At 41.8% G+C, this 20857-nt stretch overlaps 1 pseudogene; it reads left to right on the forward strand.

The window, feature by feature from the left end:
- Positions 1–16831: 16831 nt before the first annotated feature.
- LOC139673764 (5S ribosomal RNA) lies at positions 16832–16951 on the forward strand (annotated as a pseudogene).
- Positions 16952–20857: the final 3906 nt, after the last annotated feature.

A 20857-nucleotide genomic window follows, 5' to 3' on the forward strand; every position in this document is an offset into this window, starting at 1 on the left:
TCTGACTGAGGTTGCTCTGCTCCAGCTGAAGAACAACCAAACCACCAAACAGAACAGAAGAGGTGACATTTCCACTCCTGAGGTTTAGATTCTACATCAAGTTCCACTCAATTTTTACTAACCTACAGCCCAGTAAAGACATGCAGACATTCTAACTTGCTTCTGTCTTTAGTAAGACAACTGAGAATGTTTCTGCCAAGTTGCTTACACTTTCAGTGACTAGCATCTAAGTTTGCTGCTCTGAGGCACTTGCATCTCTTGTCCCTGAACAGGAGAATCGTTTACTCTTTGGTCCCAATCTTGCAGAACTAAGCTCAAATCTCTGCTGGATTTGGACTTGAGCCGATGCAATTATAACACTTGAAATAATTTATAAAACTAAGGATGGAGGATATCAGAGACAAAGGAAGAAAATATAAAAGAGGACAGCATACCCGAGTTGGAAGGGAAACATTTTATACAGTCATATAAGAGAAAAGTTGGGAGAAAACCCCTGGGGAAAGATCCATAAAAAGGTATGTCTTGCATCAAGGAAGGTAAGGAAGAAAGACAAAGAAATAATTTATTTGAAGTGAAGCTCATTTTTAAAGAAGAGATAGTAAAATATCTCAAAATGCTTTGCCACTTTCTGTGGATTATTAAGGCATTTAATTATATACTTCATTTGAGCAGAGGTATAGTTCAGAGAATTACTCACATACTTCAGGCATACATCTCATTGGGGTCTGAGAGGATTTCAATATGATCAGCTGCTCCAAGTCCTTGGGTTAAACTCCACTTCCAGAAATCCTTTAAAACTTTAAATTTTAACATTTTTGCTTCCTCATAGGTCCTACTGTTATTTTTTTCTCTCTGAATATACACCTCAACACCTCCACAAAGCAGTCAAAAAGACATAGTTGTCCCTTTCTGTTCCATGCAGTGACTCTGTGGGTCTGGTAGCTTTTATCAGTCACAGAACCCAGAACACCTTCCCACAATTTGCAAACACTCTTCGAGTTGTTTTGGCAGAAAAACCACAGTGGAAGTTGCTGGAAGTTTGGTTTTGTTTTATAGTCATGCACAGCTCATTCCTAGCCTGTCATCCCTTTTGTAACATTTGAAAAGCTTACAAACAAAATTGCAACAGACAGAACCAACAGAAGTTAAAAGCTTTTATTTTTACTATTATTTTTTAAAACATTTCCAAACTAGAGAACATTTTGCAAAACAAAAGGAAGCTGAACTGCATCCAGCAGTCTCCTTCAAAAAGACCCTGAGCTTTTCTGAAGCCACTATAATATTAATGCTTTCTAATTAGCTGCTGCTTGGAAGGTTTGGGCTCTGGCAGCTACAAGGAGTGTGGAATTCAGATTTCAAACCAGAAAGACTAAAGACTCAGTCTAAGAGTAGGTGTCATTTCAAAAAGGCGGTGCTGTGAGACAGACCTAAAAGACTGTGTGGGTGTGTGAGCCAGCAGAGGAACAAGTGGGTAGCGACTACCACTCACAACATCAGTTCTGGCTGCCACGTGCAGGCCACGTGGTTGTATTCACAGAGAGAACTCTTCCACCCTGTATTACCTCAGCTCCCTGCAATCCTTCTAGCACTGCAAAGCATACATTCAGGAACTGTTCAGCACTCCTGGTCTTTGTGTCACAGCTGGTCATGTTTTTTGCTTGTATTCAATGCTCAATGTAAGGAGAGGTATTGCCCAGTGTAGCACCAGAGGGGGCAGGGCAGCACAGCACCTTCAAACTGGATGTGAAGGAGTTCACACACTTTACTTTGATCCTTTTTATTCCAAAGTGCTAATAACTATGCAATGGTAGGATCATGTTTGCCAAAAGCTTCAACTGCATTTATCCTGCTGCTACCCCATGCAAATGCACTCCTGACATGTTCACCAGCATAAGTAGATCAACCCACTGATGAGTGACACAGCTATCATCAGTTTACAAGCAATTTTGAAGGACCTTCCTTTCACACCTGAGCATGTATCCACTGAGAAAAAAAGTGTTTAAAACAATCATAGAGAGCCACCATAATTTCAAAAGACACCTTTAAAAATCAGTTAGGACACTACTCATCCAACCAAGACGTCTGCCGAAAAAACAGACAGAGGACTCCATCAAACCTCAGTAGCTTGGGTGGAAAATGCAATTCTTGATAGAAAATACCTTCTAGGAAATTACTAGCAACAGACACAGCAAAGTAACAGGGCTGGTCACGTCTGAATTTACTTGAGTTGCTGCTCTGATTTTCTGTTTTCCACATCACTGCACTCCATTTAAATGCTATAATGTTTTCTTTGATCAATTATTTAATTTGATGGTGTATGGTCATCAAAGCAGCACAGTGTTTTACTAAATCCTACACAACCCTTTGAATCATTTGGAATTTTTTGCTTTTATCTGTTACAGGAATGGGGTTAGGAAGGTGGTGAAACTAGCTCCCTAATAGCCACCATCCATCCCATTTCCAGAAAAACTTATACTAGAATCTCCACCCCCATGTCTGCAGCTCATCACTGAATTGAGAAATTCAGCCTAGATTAGCCAATATCAAGGTAAAAAAAAACAAAACAATCTATAATCAGTTTAGATTTTCAAGCCTATGTATTCTGAGGACCCAATACCACTGGGCTATCAAAATGCTACTAGAAACTGTTCTCATCAAGTCTGCCAAGAGACTTTTTGCTAAGTATAGGACAGGGTTGGGCTCTTACTGCTTAAGAAAAAACAAGACATTTGAAAAAGCAAGATGTTTGGCATTAATGTAGTGCTGCTTCACCCTCCATTCCTCTTACCTGCCATCTCTAGCTATTCTCTGTATAGAACAGAACCCTGGCTATTGCTGCCATCAGCTGTGTTGTAAAAGGTTCATGCTTTATCTCTATAAAGCATATGAATGTCCATTTGCAATTATATTATAAACCTCCTTGCCACACTCAACAAAGATGGAAATATGTGAGACCTGCTCCCTTTGTGAACATTGTAGTATAACAACTGCTGAAACCTATGTAAATTATTTAAAAAAGTAAAATATGTCTCACAGGATTAGTCTTACAGTTAAAGGGCACACGAAACAAAAAAATTACTTGCAGTTTCTTCTAACACTCACTGTGCAAAGGTGCACATAACTAACTGCACAAACACATGAATCACATGAGCCACATCCTACTTTTCCTTCCCTACCATCCACCTCCTATCACATCCTCCTCTTCCAATATTCAGAAGTTCCTATAAGAAATTGGTCATGCTATTAATTGACAAAAACAGTCACTCTGAAACACGTAATCTCACCTTCCCTGAATTAATAACATGACCAGTAGTAGGTTGCCTCTTCTTCTCCTAGGATATTTTCTGATGAATTGCAAAGCATTCTCTCTCCACCCATGCCAGGCTTTAAGGTATTTCATTTTAAGCAAACAGACAGCCCTAATGATGTTACCGGAACAATATACACGTGTTCCAAGTGCAGTAAGTGTTTAAGTGTTTTGCTGGATTGGAATCACTACTTTTGACATCTTTTGACAGCAATTACAAGCACAACCCTAGAACAGCAGCCTCCTCCAAAGTGCAGTATCAACACTTTATGAAAGCAGTATGCCCAAATCTCCAATGGATTTTCAAAAGCTTTGCTGGAACAGACATTTCTGCTATATAAGACTTGGGAAATGGAGTCTGCAGTGATAAGAAAAGTGTAGAGATTCCTCATGCTCCCCTTACTAATAAAAATCTAATGTAATTGTTCCAAGGAGCCAGCAGAAACCCTTCTCCAGAAAATGATTCTCAGCTCAACTCTTGGCAATATCCTGGACTAGGGCACCAGTGATTTCTGCACATAGAAAAGGATTTTGGCAACATCTCGGTTATGCAGCTGGTCCCTATGGCTGTGCCATACCACAGAGAGGCATGAGGACTTAAGCTTCAATCAAAGCATCTGATTCATCTGTAGTTAAACTCTGATCTGCTCTTTCAGCTTCTGATGCTTTAATTCTATTTATTATAGGTCAAGACATTCAGAAGGAATCAAAGGATGTCAGAGAAAATTACTTTAACCTTTGGAAGAAAGCAGAGCTGGAAGAGTAATGGTCAGTGCCCTATTACGCTGTACATAAATGAGCACTGAACTAGTTACGTAAAAGAATGACTACATGCTCCTAGATAACATTATTAATGTTTAATGTCATAGATCAAAGGGGTTTTGTCTCAGGTCTTAGATTATAATCAAGGCAGCTTTTGACAAGGATCATGTCTTTGTTCATGCATCTTTAACCCCTGATTCTCCATGTGGTTTGGCTTAGAGCTTACTCTTTGGCAATACCACTTTTTAAAGAAAAAAGTAGAATAAATCAGTCCTAAGCATACACCAGCAATGTCAAAGCTTCCAAATGGCCACCCCATTCACCACTGTCACACATAGATTCTCCAAGTGCAACTATGACCAAAAGGTCAGTTTCTGTCTGGAGGCAGGCAAAGAATTCAGCTTTCTTGGCACATATATGGTGCACACAGACACACAGGCCAGCTCACGTTGAGCAAGCTGCCTGGATTCTGTTCTGAGCTGGTGGGAATAACTGACCAAAACCACAAACCTAAACTCTCTGGTTTTTAATACCTTCAGATTACCTTGCTGTAGAAATAGCACACAGCTAATAAAGGCTTTGAATCCCCCTTGATCCCCGAGATGAAGAACAGATAAAGTGGGAAAACAAATACGGTATTATTCTGCACTCTGGTTCCTCTGTGCTGGTACAGCACAGCACAATGGATCCTAACTGTGCATCCTCTAATATCAAGAAATGTAAGTAGAAAGGAATTAAAGGATACTGAACCTATGTCTGGGATTTCTGGAAATGCAGCAGCTCTGTTCAGGTGCCTGGCTGTCCAAAAACACCAAGCACACCCACTGTGCACACACCAGCTTTGCAGCATGCACAGGGGCAGTCCACATAGGAGCTTCCATGAAAAGTCCACATGAAAAATAGGAGTATTAAGCTGGTGAAGGATCTGGAGCACATAAGTGTCTTATGAATGGCTGAAGGAACTCGAGTTGTTTTGCCTGGACAAAAGGAGGCTTGGGGGGACCTTACCACTCTCTCAAACTACCTGAAAGGAGGTTGCAGCCAAGATGGGGGTCAGTCTCTTCTCCCAAGTAACAAGGGACAGGTCAAATTTGAAATGGCCTCAAGTTGTGCCAGGGGAGGTTTAGATTGAATGTTAAGAAACATTTCTTCACATAAAGTGTTGTCAAGCATTGGAACAGGCTGCCCAGGGAAGTGGTTGAGTCACCACCCCTGGAGGTAATTAAATAATGTGTAGATGTGGCAGTTAGAGTCATGGTATAGTGGTGACTTTGGCAGCCACACTAATGGCTGGACTGAATCTTGAAAGTATTTTACAACCTAAAAATGACATATTGAAAATGAAGCTATGATTCTATAATAAGTCAAAAGGAAAGGGTATTTTAAATCAAATTTTGTAGATTTTGCTATTACATTTTCATAAAAACTTGCATGACATTATTGATTCTAAACTAACTCAGTTTACTCTGCGTATTCCAGTGCTTTCCAGAAGATACATAGCTCTTAAAAATTAAGTTTCATGTGGAAGCAGCCTTGGACTTGTTGTTCCGCCATGGTTATAAGTAGCTATAGGGTTTCTTCAAGGTACACCACAGACCATCTCCCAGTTTTGGGGAAGGTGCCCGGAATTACTGCCAATGCAATGAAAGTCTTAAAGTGACTTGAATGATCACTGACCAGACATGAAATCCTAGAAGAGTAATGGAGAACACAAAAGCAGCGACATTTAAATGATCTTTATTTTTGAATGGTTTTGTTTTCCGCAGCAAACTTGTTCACTTGTTTCTCTAGCTCCTGAAGCATGACATCATTTTTCTTATTTAAAAAAATTCCCAACACTGCAACTGAAATCAAAGATTATAAAAATACAACTTTTAATCATTAAACTAAAGGCAAAAAATTCGAATTCTTGAATTTTAAGTTCTCAGAAACTATTTACAAAGAGCTTTTGAACATGAAGAATCAACATGAACTATGTATTACTTAGGTAAAAAAATATGCATGCTTCCAAGGCTCTTACTACTTTTTCTCTGTTCTATATATAAAAGAAGAAAAGGCCACTTATCTGACAATTAAATAATATTTCTACTGTAGGGAGATACACCCGATCATAAAAACACTGCAAATTAAGGAGATCCATTCCTCATTTTCAATACAAAACAAAAAATACAGAAAACACTCCAGGAAAATTAAATTGCAAATATAAATCTTGAAAACCACATAACTGGCATTATGACTGCAGGTGCTGCTCAGCTCATATTGATTAGTATCATACTGAAGACCATGACATCATTCTTTTCTTCTCTGTCTTCCCAGTTGTTTCCCACTGTGAGCTTCTGTTTTTTTCAAGTTGAATATGTTTCAACCCTACTCCCATTAACCTAGATGAAATGTTGATTGTTATTTTTTTCCATCAGCTGGCTCTTAAATGAATATTAATTTTCCTGTGTCAGAAGAAGGGAGGCGAGGCAGTTCACTCCTGGGCATCTGAGAGCAGGTCCTTAACCCCTGCTAAAAGCACTGAGTGCTCTTAGCTTGGACGCAGAGCTCAGCATCTCCCAAAACCAGGTTTTTATGCTGGAAGCAAAAGTCTCTATGTATAAGAAGCGGCTATTTCTGAGGTTACCTAGACTACAGGAGCACTCAGAAATCACTGAACAACACACAGAAATGAGCCAGTAGTACAGCTTAGCAGTGGCTGAACATCTTTGGCATAGTATCTTGAGATTAAATTAAAATATGAATATAAAATGAAAAAAATCACTAGCTAATAGGCTTTGACTAGGTGCGAGTCATACTTATTAGCACAACTGACCTTACCCAAAGTCAATTAGAGCACTCGCAGAACAGACGACACTCAAGCCTGCACAACCAACTACTGATGAACACAGTGATTGCAAAAAGCCTTATTTTAACAACAGATTCAAATGTTACAGTCAAAAGTTGTTCTCTCTGGTATAGCTAATAAATATAATACAGCTGAGGTGTTCAGATGTGATCGCTGAAGCTGGATATCTAAACCATAGTGCTGTAACTACACTGCACAGATTTGTTAGCATTACTTCTCGACAGGTGCCTGTTCCACAACAATTTTTATCAGCAAAATCTCATCTTTTCTATGGCATCAAATATATCATTCCGGGGGGTAATTTCATTTGTCTTTCTGCTGGCACACAGAATGCTTTCAGGGCCTCCAAGGTACAAATCATTCACTGACATTTTGAAAAGGAGGAGAGGTGCTGAGTATGAAAGCTGAGGTTTATTCATATAGCTACCCAATGCTTCTAGAAAGCAAGGTTCCTTGTATTCAGGTGTCCAAAGTGGTGAACATACCAATACAATTATCCAGATATGCAAACTCTCACCCACTGAATGTTTTAGCAAACAAACCAAAACTTCACTTAAAAAACACTGTTAACTGTTGCATTATTTGGTCTGACATTTTCATCCTGTGCACTTAGGAGGATGCCAGACTTTAATTCTCCATAACACACTATAGGATCACTGAGGCTGCAAGTGGCAACCTAATTTACACTCACCTTCTGCTTCTGTGTATACATCAAAGGGGCTTTGGTTTATGGTGTCTCAAAAGACATCTAGCACAGCAAACTTGGGTCCACAATGAGCAGTAAAAAGTATGGTAATACAGAAAAGCAATTTATAGCAACATAAATAGTCTACAGTATCCAAACTAAATTAACTTGAGAGTTAACCATTCCTTGTATGCCATGAAGCATCTCAGTTTAGGCATTACCTAGTTTTCTACAAAATATTAAGGTACTCATCAGGAAAAATGCAAACCCCATTGCAGGTCACAAGGAGGCTAATGAGAGTGATAGAGCATCTAAGTGGTTGTGAGCAGGGACTGTGGGTCAATAATTCTTTTCTGTTCTCACATACCCCTTCTACTGAAGATCATCTCAATGGACCCTACCACCCCAGCACCAGAGATGCTGGCATTTTTTCAAGAGAAAGACAGAAAGATATAGCAGGGAAAAGAAAGCTGAAGGAAAGCAATACCTAAGTTAGAGCAGTGATATGCTAGCGGGTAAATTACACTATGGTGACAAGAATAGAAAGGGCTGACAGTTTAGAAAGAAAGGTACAAGAGGCCTGTGACAGGGGAGTAACAGAGTTAAGTGCAGCATCCGCTATACGTAGTGACCTAACAACTGGACTCATCTTCAGTAGAAAAGCAGCCCAAGAAATCCTTTCCCACAGCTCATCAAAGGTTAAGCACACAAATAAGCCCTGGAGGAATCCCCCAAGTGCCCTGTGAAACAGGTGCTGTGCAGACCCAGTGAGGCCCCACTAGAAGAGACATCTGGGAGCCCTGACTGCTTCCCGCCTTCCGCTCACTATCCAAAGGGCTTTGTGGTGGAGAGCTCCAAGGTATTCGAACCTTTCTTCCTGAGGTGTATTGCCTTGCCTTTCCAACACATTAAAAAAACCTATCATTTGTCATTTCTTATGAAAAAGAAAAACAATAAATTAACTTCATAGGATCAGGGAGAAAAGCACATTTCACTGTAGACTGTTGCACTAATTATCTTAGTAAGTGTAAGACACAGGTGAACAGAGAACTGTTCTGAGAGAACTAAAGCACCCAGCTTTGTGGCTCTTACAACACACAGAATTAGGGTAGAAGATATGTGGAATATGGGACAGCAAAAATATGGGAGAGTATAGAAAGGGAATGGGCAGCACTAGTCCAAGCTTTGTCACACACCACTCTGGTTACAGGAAAAATCTGCTGCTCTGCTGGACTATTGAGCTACAGGGACATTCCTCTTAAGCTTAGGCAACAAAAGATGGACACACAGGAAGCTCACTGATTGTGCTGAGAAAGACCACAGGAAAATGATTTGACACATACAAAATCTCCTTTGAATACTCCAGTTCCCAGGAAGACCTCATAATGGTAGAAATGATGCTTTCCTCCTCTCCAATGTGGTTTTCCTTAAAAAAATATTTTACTTAGAAATACCTCCAAATGGTAGAGACACTGGGGCAGCTCACTGCTACCCTCAGAAAGGCAGAGCCTGACATCTCCTCAGAAGTGGACTTTAGGAAGGGAACAAGACAAAACAGCCATTGCATTAATGAAGCAGATTAACAGCGCAAGGATAAGATTTGGCTTCCATCATCCACCTCCAGCCGAAGTCAGCGGTCAGGCAGCAACAGTGAGGAAGAGCTCCCCTGGCCTTTAAATGGTGGGTGATGTTATTTTGGCAAAATCTCAAACTTGGATCCAAAGCATTCTTGAAAAAAGCCAATTACACTTAGGTATCCGCATGAACAGAAGAAATTATTCTGGAAAAGGCAATGGATGTTCAGTGAGTGTGACTCTTGTTGAAGCATAGCACTCTTTGTCAGTTTAGAAACCTAATTCACCTGGATTCACCATGATGATTTTTGGATTTGGGTGGCTTACAGCCATTACACACTTCTCAGTATATTAAGCATGAATACACTAAACACCAACACACAGATCATGCCTTAAGCCAAAACTAAGCTGCAATTTAAACAATTTGTTCATGTAAACAGAGATGTATTTCCATACATGCCAAGCTGGATTCTGTATGCGAACATAACAAAAAAAATAGGTGCACGTACAATCGCAACATGGAAGGGAGGAAAAGAACCGAAAAATCGCATCTCCGATTTCCATTTACAGCCTGTCCTCGAACGATGGAGGGATGATGCCTCCCGCTCCCCATCCCGAGGCCGCTGGCACCGCACCGGCGGCAGGGGGCCGCTGGGCGCTAACAGGTGCTGCGCCTCGAGCTGCGCACGCCAACTTCGCACAGCGCTACCAGCCCCAGCCGCCTTATTCTTCTCTCTCCTTCCCCCTCCTCGCCCCTTCCCCAAGGCGCGGCGCCGCTCGGTTTACCCCCGCGCCGACGCAAGTTTGGAGCGGAGGGGAAAGGAGCAGCAAGGATCGGAGGGGATGCGCGCCCGCCGCACCCGCCGTCCCGTCCCGCCCCGTCCCGCCATCGCGCACCACCTGCGCGGCCATGAAGGAGAGGTCCATGGTGCTGCCGCTGGAGCTGCTGGCGGAGCTGGCGGAGGTGCTGAGGCTGCCGCTGCCGCTGCTGCTGCTGCCGGGGGCGGGCGGGGCGCGGGGGCGCGGCGCGGGCGCCGCCTCCCCCAGCAGCGGCGGGCGCGGCCGCGGCAGCGGGGCCGACACCGGTATCAGTTCCAGCTCCGGCAGCTCCCGGCACAGCCCAGCCCGGCCCGGCGCGGCTCGGCAGGCAGTGCGGCAGGGGGCGGTGGCGGCGGCGACCCGGCCCCCGCGCTGGGCTGGGCTCGCCTGGGCTGGGCTCGACCCGCCCCCGCGGCGGGGAGGCCGCGGGCGGCACCGCCTCGCCCGGCAGCACGTGGGGCGGTCCCGCTCACCTGCCCGGCCGCAGCCCCCGCGGCGGCTCAGCGAAGCGGGACCGCCGTGCCGGGGCCAGCCCGAGCTGACTCAAAGCCTCGCGGTCCCCGGAGGCAAAGGGGTTGGAGCGCACGCGGAATGGCTCCACAGCCTCGAGCGCGGCATCCCGCTGGGAACCGGCGAGCCTGAATGCGCGGGTCGTGGTGGAGGCACTGGGGAATCCGCAGGTGGCTACCGCCCGTCGGGCGAGTGATGGGGAGCAAAGTGATGGGTGATGAACGCAGCGAGGGGCAGCTCAGCTCCGCTCTCTCAGCAAGTGCAGTTCCTGGGCATCACACAAACCCCTGAGATACATACCTGGCTGCCACACACTTGATTTCTTGCCCAGTTTGCTCATCCGTCAGCCTGGTTTTAAAATACTCGGCCAGCTCCCTCTCACCACGGCTGAAGAGAGCTCCCGACAGCTCATTCTTAGGCCTTTTCATGGCTTAGCTGTTGGAACTTTATTTTCAACTTCTCTCTTGTTCCCAGAATTTACCTTTCAACAATGCATAAGATATGTATTTTGTCCCTTTTCTCATGCTTTCTCCTGTATCTCACAGATACTGTTACCACTTTGAACGAAAATTTAGGGGATTCTTTTACTAGATGGTTCTGAAAAACCTTTGACACTAACCCAAAAAGTAGGATAATAAAAATGTATGTTTTACATGTTGAAAGCTCTTTTTTGTCTGTGATTTCTATCACCTTTCTGACACGTTCTTGTTGGCTTCATCTCCAAGGCTGAAATCTTTGACCACGTTTTTACTACCTCAAGACGTTGCAGTGACCTGAACCAGGATAACAGCAAAAGTATCTGGAGGATCAGCTTTGCGCAGGGTTTTTGAACTCTGAAGGAAAAAACAGACCATACTTCATCCTGTGTACTGTGAACTCCACGCTATTTTGCCAGTATGGTGTTGTGCTGTTGCAGGAGGAGGTGGTGAAATCAGCTATTTTAAATCAGTCCTTTACTTCAGTCACCATAGAGTGTCTGCCAAAAATGCTTTTATGTCAAGAGGCCCATTAAGTAAACAAGTGAAATCCCAAAGAGGCAATGTCATTTTAAGATTTTTTGATTCAGTTGTGTAAATAATGAAATTGTCTCTTTGTAGAGACTCTCCCAAGTTTTGAAAGGGTATTGATGTGTGTTTCAGAAGCCATAAATTAAAGCAGTGTTAATCTTTTATCATCCAGATAAATTTTAAATGCACTGGGTAAACATCTCTACATAGTGAATGTAGCCCGGTCAGTCACTGCATCTGTAGCAACAGCTACAGTAATAAAAGGATAACAAAATACTTAAGGTTTCAAACCCACAGTGACTTCTATACTTGCTTAATTCTTTGGACCCTGAGAATTGTAGAGAAAGAGCTGGAAAGAACCTCAGGAAATATTCTAGTCCCTGCATCTTCTTAAAATACCAATGACCCTCCAAACTAGGGGTTTATTTTTACCCAATCTCTTCTTTAAAGTGTCCAGTGAGTGTTTCATTCCCTAACAGGCAGTGCATACATATATTCCACTGGCCATTTTCTAAGGATATGCTCACCAGGCATATGAAAAAGAAATTATTTTCTTTGAGGCAACTACTTGACTTCTGAGAACTGCTCTTTGTGTTTGTCTTTTTCCAGTCTTGTGGTATCTTGTCCAACTCCTGAAAGCACTCAAGGAGGATTGTTAATGGTAACAAGATTTTTCAGTCAGGTTTCCAAAAATTTTGTGACATTCACCAAGTTCAGCTGCCTAATAGGGTCCTGGCTGCTTCTTTCTCACTGGTAATAATACAAGACACTTATTCACAGTTGACTTTTTAGTCAGCAATGGCACATCATCACTTTGGCTTTATCGGCATAAAATGTTATTAATTTTGCCTTTCCACTGAGAACTAGAGCAACATTTTTCTTGGTCATTTCATATAATTTTGGGAAAATTTCATTTTATCCTTGGTATCTCAAAACCTAAACCTCTCTTGATGCAACTTGAGGGCATTTCCTATTGTCCTGTTGCTTGTTACCCGAGAGAAGAGGCCAACCCCCACTTCAATACAACATCCTTTCAGGTAGTTGTAGAGAGCAATAAGGTTCCCCCTGAGCCTCCTTTTCTCCAGGCTTAACAACCCCAACTCCCTCAGCTGCTCCATATAAAGCTCCAGAGCCTTCCCCAGCCCCATTGCCCTTCTCTGGAGATGCTCCAGCACCTCAGTGCCTTTCTTGTAGTGAGGGGTCCAGAACTGAACACAGGATTTGAGGTGTGACTTCATCAGTTCCAAGTACAGAGGGATGATCACTGCCCTGGTCCTGCTGGCCACACTATTTCTGATACAGGCCAGGATGCCATTGGCCTTCTTGGGCACACTCTGGTTCATGTTCAGCTACCGTTGACCAGCACACCCAGGGTCCTTTTTCACTTGGCAACTTTGCAGCCACTCTGCTCCATCCTGTAGCACTGCAGGCGGTTGTTGTGACCCAAGCACAGGACCCAGCATTGCCTTGTTGAACCTCATACTGTTGGCCTTGGCCCATCAATCCAACCTGTCCAGATCCCCCTATAGAGTTTTCCTACCCCACAGCAGATCAACACTCCTGCCCAACTTGGCATCATCTGCAAACTAACTGAACACTTGATCCTCTCATCCAGATCATTGACAAAGATATTAAACTGACCTCAGTATTGAGCCCTGGAGAACAACGCTTGTGACCAGACGTCAGATGAATTTAACTCCATTTGCCACTCACTCTCCAAGCTTTTATTATGATACTACAAAATATAAATTTTTGCTTCCTCCTCTTCCCCAAAATACATGTTGGATATAAGTTGCTTTATACTAGCTCCATAGGTTCTCCTGTAAAACAAGTATTTTAGACATTCTTCTGTCTTCCAGTAATGATGATGCATACTTTGAATTGCGAACTTCTAGCTTTCCTGCCAGCCTTATGTCTGGCTTTTTTATCAAAATATCTAGACCACTTAAAAAGATTGTGTCATGATTTGCTGTTTGTATTGACAGGCATTGTAGCACCCAGTTAAAACTGCAATGATTGTATAACATTATTTTTAAAACCAAGGAAAGATGCTCTTTAATTAGCTTTAAAGCTGTTTTCTAAAAAGACCACATTTTTCAGTACAGTGGAACACAACTCAATTAGAGAATAGTTTGGTTTGTCAGTTTTCCTGGGGCATAGTAGGAAATCCTTTCTTGCACTGCATGTGCACATAAGCTCTGCCTTTGCTTCACAAAACAGACCTAACTAAACATGACAATTGAGTCTTGCTGCCGAAAAGGATTTTAAATGGGTTTGTATCTGTACAGACCCACTTACCATATGTTGTATTTAGATACCTTAGGCAATACAGTACCAATTTTTAGCTTTGCACTGCTGATATCACATTTAAATCTTACATTTATTCAAAGGGAGACTAAGTTCTCACTTTGAAGAGAGATGGTAATGTTGGTTCCTTGCTGCATTCTAAATGCATACTTAAATGCTATTCCCTTTAAGTCCTATTTTAAACCTACTGTTGCCTCCTTGCAGCAGGTTGCAGTTACACAAGGCAATTAGTTCCCTCACTGAAGAATCAGGCACAGTGACATGTGTTATCCAGTCTGAAGACAGAGTGAATTCTCTTTGACAGACCCCTACTGCTAAGCATATCATAAAGGAGGCCAAGAATGTTGAATTTTTTAAGTGAAGTCTACTTGGTCTGAATTATCAAAACGGAATCCACTCAAAAGCATTTTACTTTCATGCTTTCTTCCTTTCTTTCTTCCTTACTTTCTGTCTTTCTTTCTCTTTTTGTTCACTTATTCAGGAACTGAATGTTGATTTTGTTTGCACTTTATCTTTCAAAATAAATGCTCACACCTGCAATTTAACACTGTACAGACCTTATAAATTTCAAGCAGCTAATTTCATGAAGTGCAGCCCAAATGCCCCAACTTGCTTTGTAGCTCTCCTGGGCAGCACTGGAACAGTTACTCAAGGAGTTACTCTCCAACTGGGAGTGGATATAGTTTGAACTGGCCATTAATAAACAGTAGACACAGATGCATGCTTAAACAAATACTCCTTTCCAAAGCACAAGTGCTTCAGAGAGAAAGAACTTGGGAGGCTCTGCCTGTAACCCAGTGTCCCCAGGCACTCCTGTGCAAGAAAAGCCGTTTGAAGCCCATACCCCGCTGGTGGGGAAGTTGGCCTTTATGTTACGTAGTGTTGGGCAAAGAAGTATAGAAATGACCATAGGAGAAGGCTCAGGCACTGTAATACTCTCTGTTCAGCCAGGTATCCATACCTGGTGCACTGTAAATTCATAATTTCTCTTCCTTTACAGTGGTAAAGGAAATTACAATAACAAATTTTTGGTCTCACACTGTAATCTTTGTAAATTTCCACATCAACATATTTTAGTCATCCAGAAATGGTCAGAATAAGGTTGGTTTTTTTCCTTTTATTTTTTATTCTCCACTGTGCAGTGGTTCTGGCTGTGTTAGCAATGGAAGTCTGAAGGCCAGATCTACACCTACCAATTTGTACTGCCTGACAAACAAAAACATCTTTGTAAGTCAAAGCTGCAGCATCCCTGCTGATCTTAAAATATGTTACAGTAATCATAACAGGGAGCAACATTTCCCAACAAATTTGGTGTGGATTACACCCCTTTTGATCCCTATAAATTTCCACGATCAGCAGCTGTTATGTGCTCACTCACACACAACATCATAAAGTTACTTAGTGCCAAGTAATTTAAAGGAAAATTAAGTTAGTAACTTTCTGCGTGACTCCAGAATTCCCCACAGTTGCTCACACAAGAATAATAATAATAGTCAGATGATGCCCTCAAACCATCAGTGGGCAAAATATTCCTCACAAAGGAGTTTTAGATTTAAAATTGTCCTAAAAACCATATCATTACCATATAGATAAGCTGTAATAGTGCTAAAATTCTTAGTATTTCAGGCCATTAGCTTAATGCAGAATTTAATTCTGATGGGCAAGAATGCTTCTGAAGTTAAAGAAGCTTCTCCTTGTACTGTTGGCATGGCAACTTTACAAGCAAACAATCCAAATTGCAGTGACACAGGGGACAAATGCAGAAGTATCTGAATGCAGAGGTAAGAAAAAACATTGCCTTCTACTTCACTCCTGGTCTCTACTGAGGAAAGGGTGGGCGTTCAGCCCTGTAGGAGTCAGCACTTTCCCGAGAGCTTCAGTCAGCTCTTTGTTTGCTTATAAGTCTTAAAGAAATTGACATTCTTTCTCTCATAAATGAGAGCTGGAAATGTAACTGAAGTGGCAGCAAAAGCAGTCTGAGAAATCTGGCTCCTCAAACTAGCTTAATCTATCTGGCACACCCCCTGGGCCCACTGGTGGCCCTTCCCACAGGGAGGATGAGGCTGCTTGTCTGTGTGTGCAGCTTGGCCTGCACGGGACACTCCTAGCCCAGAAAGAAGCTGGGAGAGAAGAGCTGACAGAGGGGTGAAAGAAGAGGGAAGGTAATTGGTAGGGGGTTACCTTCCCTCGGTGGAGACACACATATATCATAGATACCAAAATATCTCTTGCATTCCTGGTGCTGTGCTGACCACTTACTGGTGTGATGAGTAGTTAACAATAACAGATATATAGTGTAACCTCTCTTCCCAATTACAGTCCTTTAAGTATTTTGCTACAGAACAATTTTTCTTAGAGATTGCCTGTTGAGGTAACGGCTCCAAATCAGTATATCATGTTAGATGACATAAAGATTCATGATGGATCTGGCAATTGGTACTAATTTAAGAGGCACTGTTTTGAGAGGAAGGCAAAAGAGAAAATGCTGCATAGTCGCACATTATTAAAAAACTCAGGAAGAGAATTGTCTTGGCTTTTGAAAACATTTATTCCCACCCCAGGTTTACATTAGCTGATACAAAGGAATGAAAAAAAGATTGCCATCAGGAATGCTAGATAGAATTCCCAGTTCATGGGGGATTTTGCCTGCAGTAGCCTCTTCTAGCCCTGGAGGAAAAGCTGTCTCCACCAGTTCTGTTTATCACCAAGATTTAAATGTCCATGAAAAAGCTTCCAACAGTCTAAAACATTTCTACTGGAAATAAACACTACTTTCTTACTCCGTTCAGGCAGACTTTTCACCTGTCCTTAGATCAGCCAATCTGTTTGAGACGAGCAGTGAGCTCTGCAATGTGTCTCCTGTCACAGCACATTTGATTTCTTGACACTGACACACTTTGGACACACTTTGAAACAATATAATAAGCAACCACAATGTGAATTCAGTTCTAAGTCTGAAAAGTCAGCATACATTTAAGAACCATACTTCATGACATAATTACCAGGATACTAATTAACAGTTAAATGCCTCCCTGACATCCGATCCCGTCAGATCTCGGAAGCTAAGCAGGGTCAGCCCCGGATTAGTACTTGGATGGGAGACCTCCTGGGAAATGCCGGGTGCTGTAGGTTCTAGTCCTGAGGACTTCACTGGCACCGTCCAAGCTCGCTCGGCCGTGGCAGATGAACCTCAGGACTTAAACGGTGGGGCCAGTTCTGCGCACGCTGAGCCTCACGTAAAATCCACTGCGCAGGCTGGAAGGGCACACCCACATGGGGACAGCCCTTCCCAAATCTTCGTTTGCAAAGTTTGGCCACACATACATAATTAACAGTATTGGGAAGGGAGCATATGCCTTGAGAAGGAGAATTTTATGGACCCAGTGGAGTTCTCAAGGGAATTAGTTTGCAAAAGAAATGTCCCTGTGAAACTAGTAACATGTGGAGACTCTCATTTTATAAGATAATCAAATATCCAGAAGATGGTAGCACTGCACAGAACCTTAAGAAACTATCTGCATCAGTCCTCTGCCTTGAATGGGGATCAATTGTTATTTACCAGCCATGGTGGACCAGTTCCTTCTCCTTGCTAAAGATAACATAATTTTCAAGCGTACCTCCTGGAAGAGCTGGCCTGCCACTCAAATGCCTGGTACACCACCTTCCCCCAAAAATGTAAAACATGAACAGGCCATTTCAATCATAAATGCTGCAGCTGCTGTTAATCCTGTATTTTCTCCAAAAACTATGGTCTATATATACCATCCTGCTATATTGTTCCCAATATCCCTGAGTCCTGCCTGTGAAGAGCTGGCTCTGTCGGGCTCTCAAAGGGCAAGAGAGAATATTTACATTCTCATTTTCCTCACACACACTTGAAAGAGCCAGTTTTTTTGAACTGGTTTCATTTCCTCTTATTTCACACATTAGAGAAAAAGGTGTTAAATACATAATCAGGTGGCCCGGTAACCCTCTGAAAGGGGCAGAAAGAGTAGAGATGAAAAGGTAGGGGAATGATTTGATGCAGAGGGTTCATAAAATAAGCCTCCAGTTATAAAAAGCACAGCGCGAATGTTAATGAGCATTCATTCAACATGTTTTACAAATACTTTTAGGCTATACTATAAAAACAAACTGGAACAAAGCAGCTGTGACTATATCTACAACATGGGTGGTGATGCTCCCCACCAGCCCACCAGAAGTGTTGGAGGGCACTCAGTGGTTCAGGCTCATCAGCTCAAAAGTATCTCAAGAACAAGCCTGTGGATGTTCAGGTGCAGAATGGCCATGCCAGCACAGCACTTTGCTGTACTCTGTTCTTTACCAGAGGGTTATATCAGGCTGGCTCTGGATTGGAGATCTCCACACCACTGCATGATGCAGACACGTTCTGAAATACTGACTGAAGGCAAAGTTGTAAGCTCATAGCAGAAGTCAGATCTCAGGAGTTCTTTGGTTTTAGTATTGAGTCCAAATCACTTCTCCACTGTACAAAATAATAGGGAATGGATTTAATTCTGTCTGGAGTATTTTAAAGGCAAACAATGAAGGAAAAATTGTAGCATCCCACAGGCAGAGGCAGAGTGAGAAAGCACTGGCTTAGAAAAAGGAAAAGCAGGAACTATGCCATGCTAGGGTCTGCCATGAATGTGCTATGAAAGGTGGTGGTAACTGATGCATTTGTAAAAGCTAATAGAAGTAATTAATAGGAGAGAAAATAGTGGTAATGGGAGAAAGAAAGAAGTGGATTTTCACTATTCAGATATAAAGTGGGAAAACATTACAAGAAGCTATGGACCATGTTAAATACAAATTCCCATTTCAGAAGCCTTTCTCAGAGCATTTGTTTTAGGCTTGTGTCTGGCTGGTGGGAAAAGACTGATAGAATGAAGTACAATTTGGTTAAAAGCTGCAGCTGAATGGAACTGAAGAGATTGTGACATAATAACTGTCATGCCCTGAAATGTAACAGTCTTCTAAGGGATGTAAGTTTTAAAGTTTTGAAGTGCTGAAGTGAATATTTGGAGTGCAGATAGGGCGTACTGTGAGATACTGCCCTGCCCTATTGCTGGGTTAAAGGGATGATGTTCAATCTTCTAAGGAACAGAAAAAGTAAAAATGCTGAATGAAGACCATAAACATCGAAAAGTGAGGTTTCACCAAGTTCAGGAGTCCATAGGAGGCTCTGCAGGGAAAGAAATCAGGAGGATAAGGCAGTGAAATTTCACTATACTAATGCACAATAAAAACCACTTTAAAGAAAAGAGGCAGAATGTGTAGTAAAGAGTCATAAGTTGCATCAAGAAGTAAAATTTTAAAAATTACCAAATTAAATGTTATTGTATTCTGACAACTTTTGTTTTGTTTTGTTTTGTTTTAAAGACTTGAGGAGAGGGAATAGGAAAAAACTATCCATTTTATACAGATCAATCCTTTATTCTCCCTTTTCTTGGAAGACTGAGCTCATGAAATACTCAAACTGAATTTCAATGTTTCTATCACTACGTAGTTCTCTAATACAATGTGAATTTGTCCACGGTATTAAAAAGTGAGTTGCATTTGGGTCATCATCAGCCATTTCATTTTGCTCACCAGTGAGGCAAAGCTAATGAAGATATCTTTCAGAGCAATATAGTAGTATATGTTTTATGTGTCAGCACTTGTGAAATTGAGTTTCGTTCTTTAAAATGTGCAAGGAACTTTTAAGTGTGAGGAGGTAACATAATGAATGAAATCTGAAATATGAAATGCATTGCACTTTACTTTGAACCATTGAAATGTTCGTATCACATTTCAAACATTCTGGCACGTTACCTTACAGTCAAAGGGTATCACAAGAAGATTCATCTTTCATCTGATCTCTGAATATTGCTGAAGTTAAGCTGATAAACAAACTTCAAAAAGAGTGTAAATTATTTACAGGTTCTGGGAATTTCACATTAGAAAATACAATTCAGAAAAAAATAATGAGTTTTTGGATCTCCAAACACTGAAAGACAAAAGTGCTACATCAAACACTCAGATTCTTTTATCTTTAGATGGTATAATACAAACAAAAATTAAAAATATGGGGAGAAGAAGACACCTAGGGAGACAAATTAACTCCTGATGTCTTCCATATGGTGTCTTAAAATAATTTTCCTTTTAAATATTGTGAAGTATTATTTGCATCTCTATGGCATCTGCATAGGTTTTTTCTACTACAAATCTTGAAATATTTCATAAAGACAGTGACACTGAAAAGCAGAAGACAGGATCATCTCACTAACCACTCTGTAGGACAATGCCCAGTATCACATTATGTGTATCACATTACTTTGAGACAATATTCCACATGCTAATAGTTTTCAAGAAGCTTTTCTTGAACTTGAACTTGTCGAAATACTTAAGAATGTTTTTTCCCTATGCATTATCTATTTTTTTCCCACAACTTCTAATGGTTTGTACCCTTCCAAAATGTAAGGCAGCCCCATATTCCTTTGCTGAAATAGAAAACCTTGGAGCTTTATGAGAGAAGTCTAGGGACCCCAGTCCAGTCCTCATCAAGGTTTTTCCCACATCACAGACAGCATCAGTACATCTGGCACTGAGTGGCAAATGAAGCAGAAAAGTCCAAACCCACCTGAAAATCATCTGCAGATAGAGACAGTTTGTATGTTTTTCCCATCTGAAGGCAAAATTTGATTTAAGAGGAGTAATTGTTCTGTGTTGCATGGCAGCTATTTTCAGATACTGCTCCTATCCTGGTTTGTCATGATTCAGGTATTGTTCAACCTTCCTACCTCAGACATACCTACATAAAGGAAAACAACAACCAGACACCTCTGTGGTGAGGCTTCCATTGGCCAGACTGAAGGTGCTTCACAGCTGTGAGAGGCAGAAAGAGGAAAGTTCTCTGTCACTACCAGTGCTGCCATCTGTGGAGATGGTGCCATGTTTTGTGCACTGTAAAGGTTTTAGAAACAATCAGAAGTGGTTGTATAACCTTTTTTGTTTGTTTAAAAATGAAACTAAAGAAACAAAAAAGTGACTATCTCG

Source organism: Pithys albifrons, chromosome 6 (genome assembly GCF_047495875.1).
Source record: "Pithys albifrons albifrons isolate INPA30051 chromosome 6, PitAlb_v1, whole genome shotgun sequence".
Lineage (NCBI taxonomy): Eukaryota > Metazoa > Chordata > Aves > Passeriformes > Thamnophilidae > Pithys > Pithys albifrons.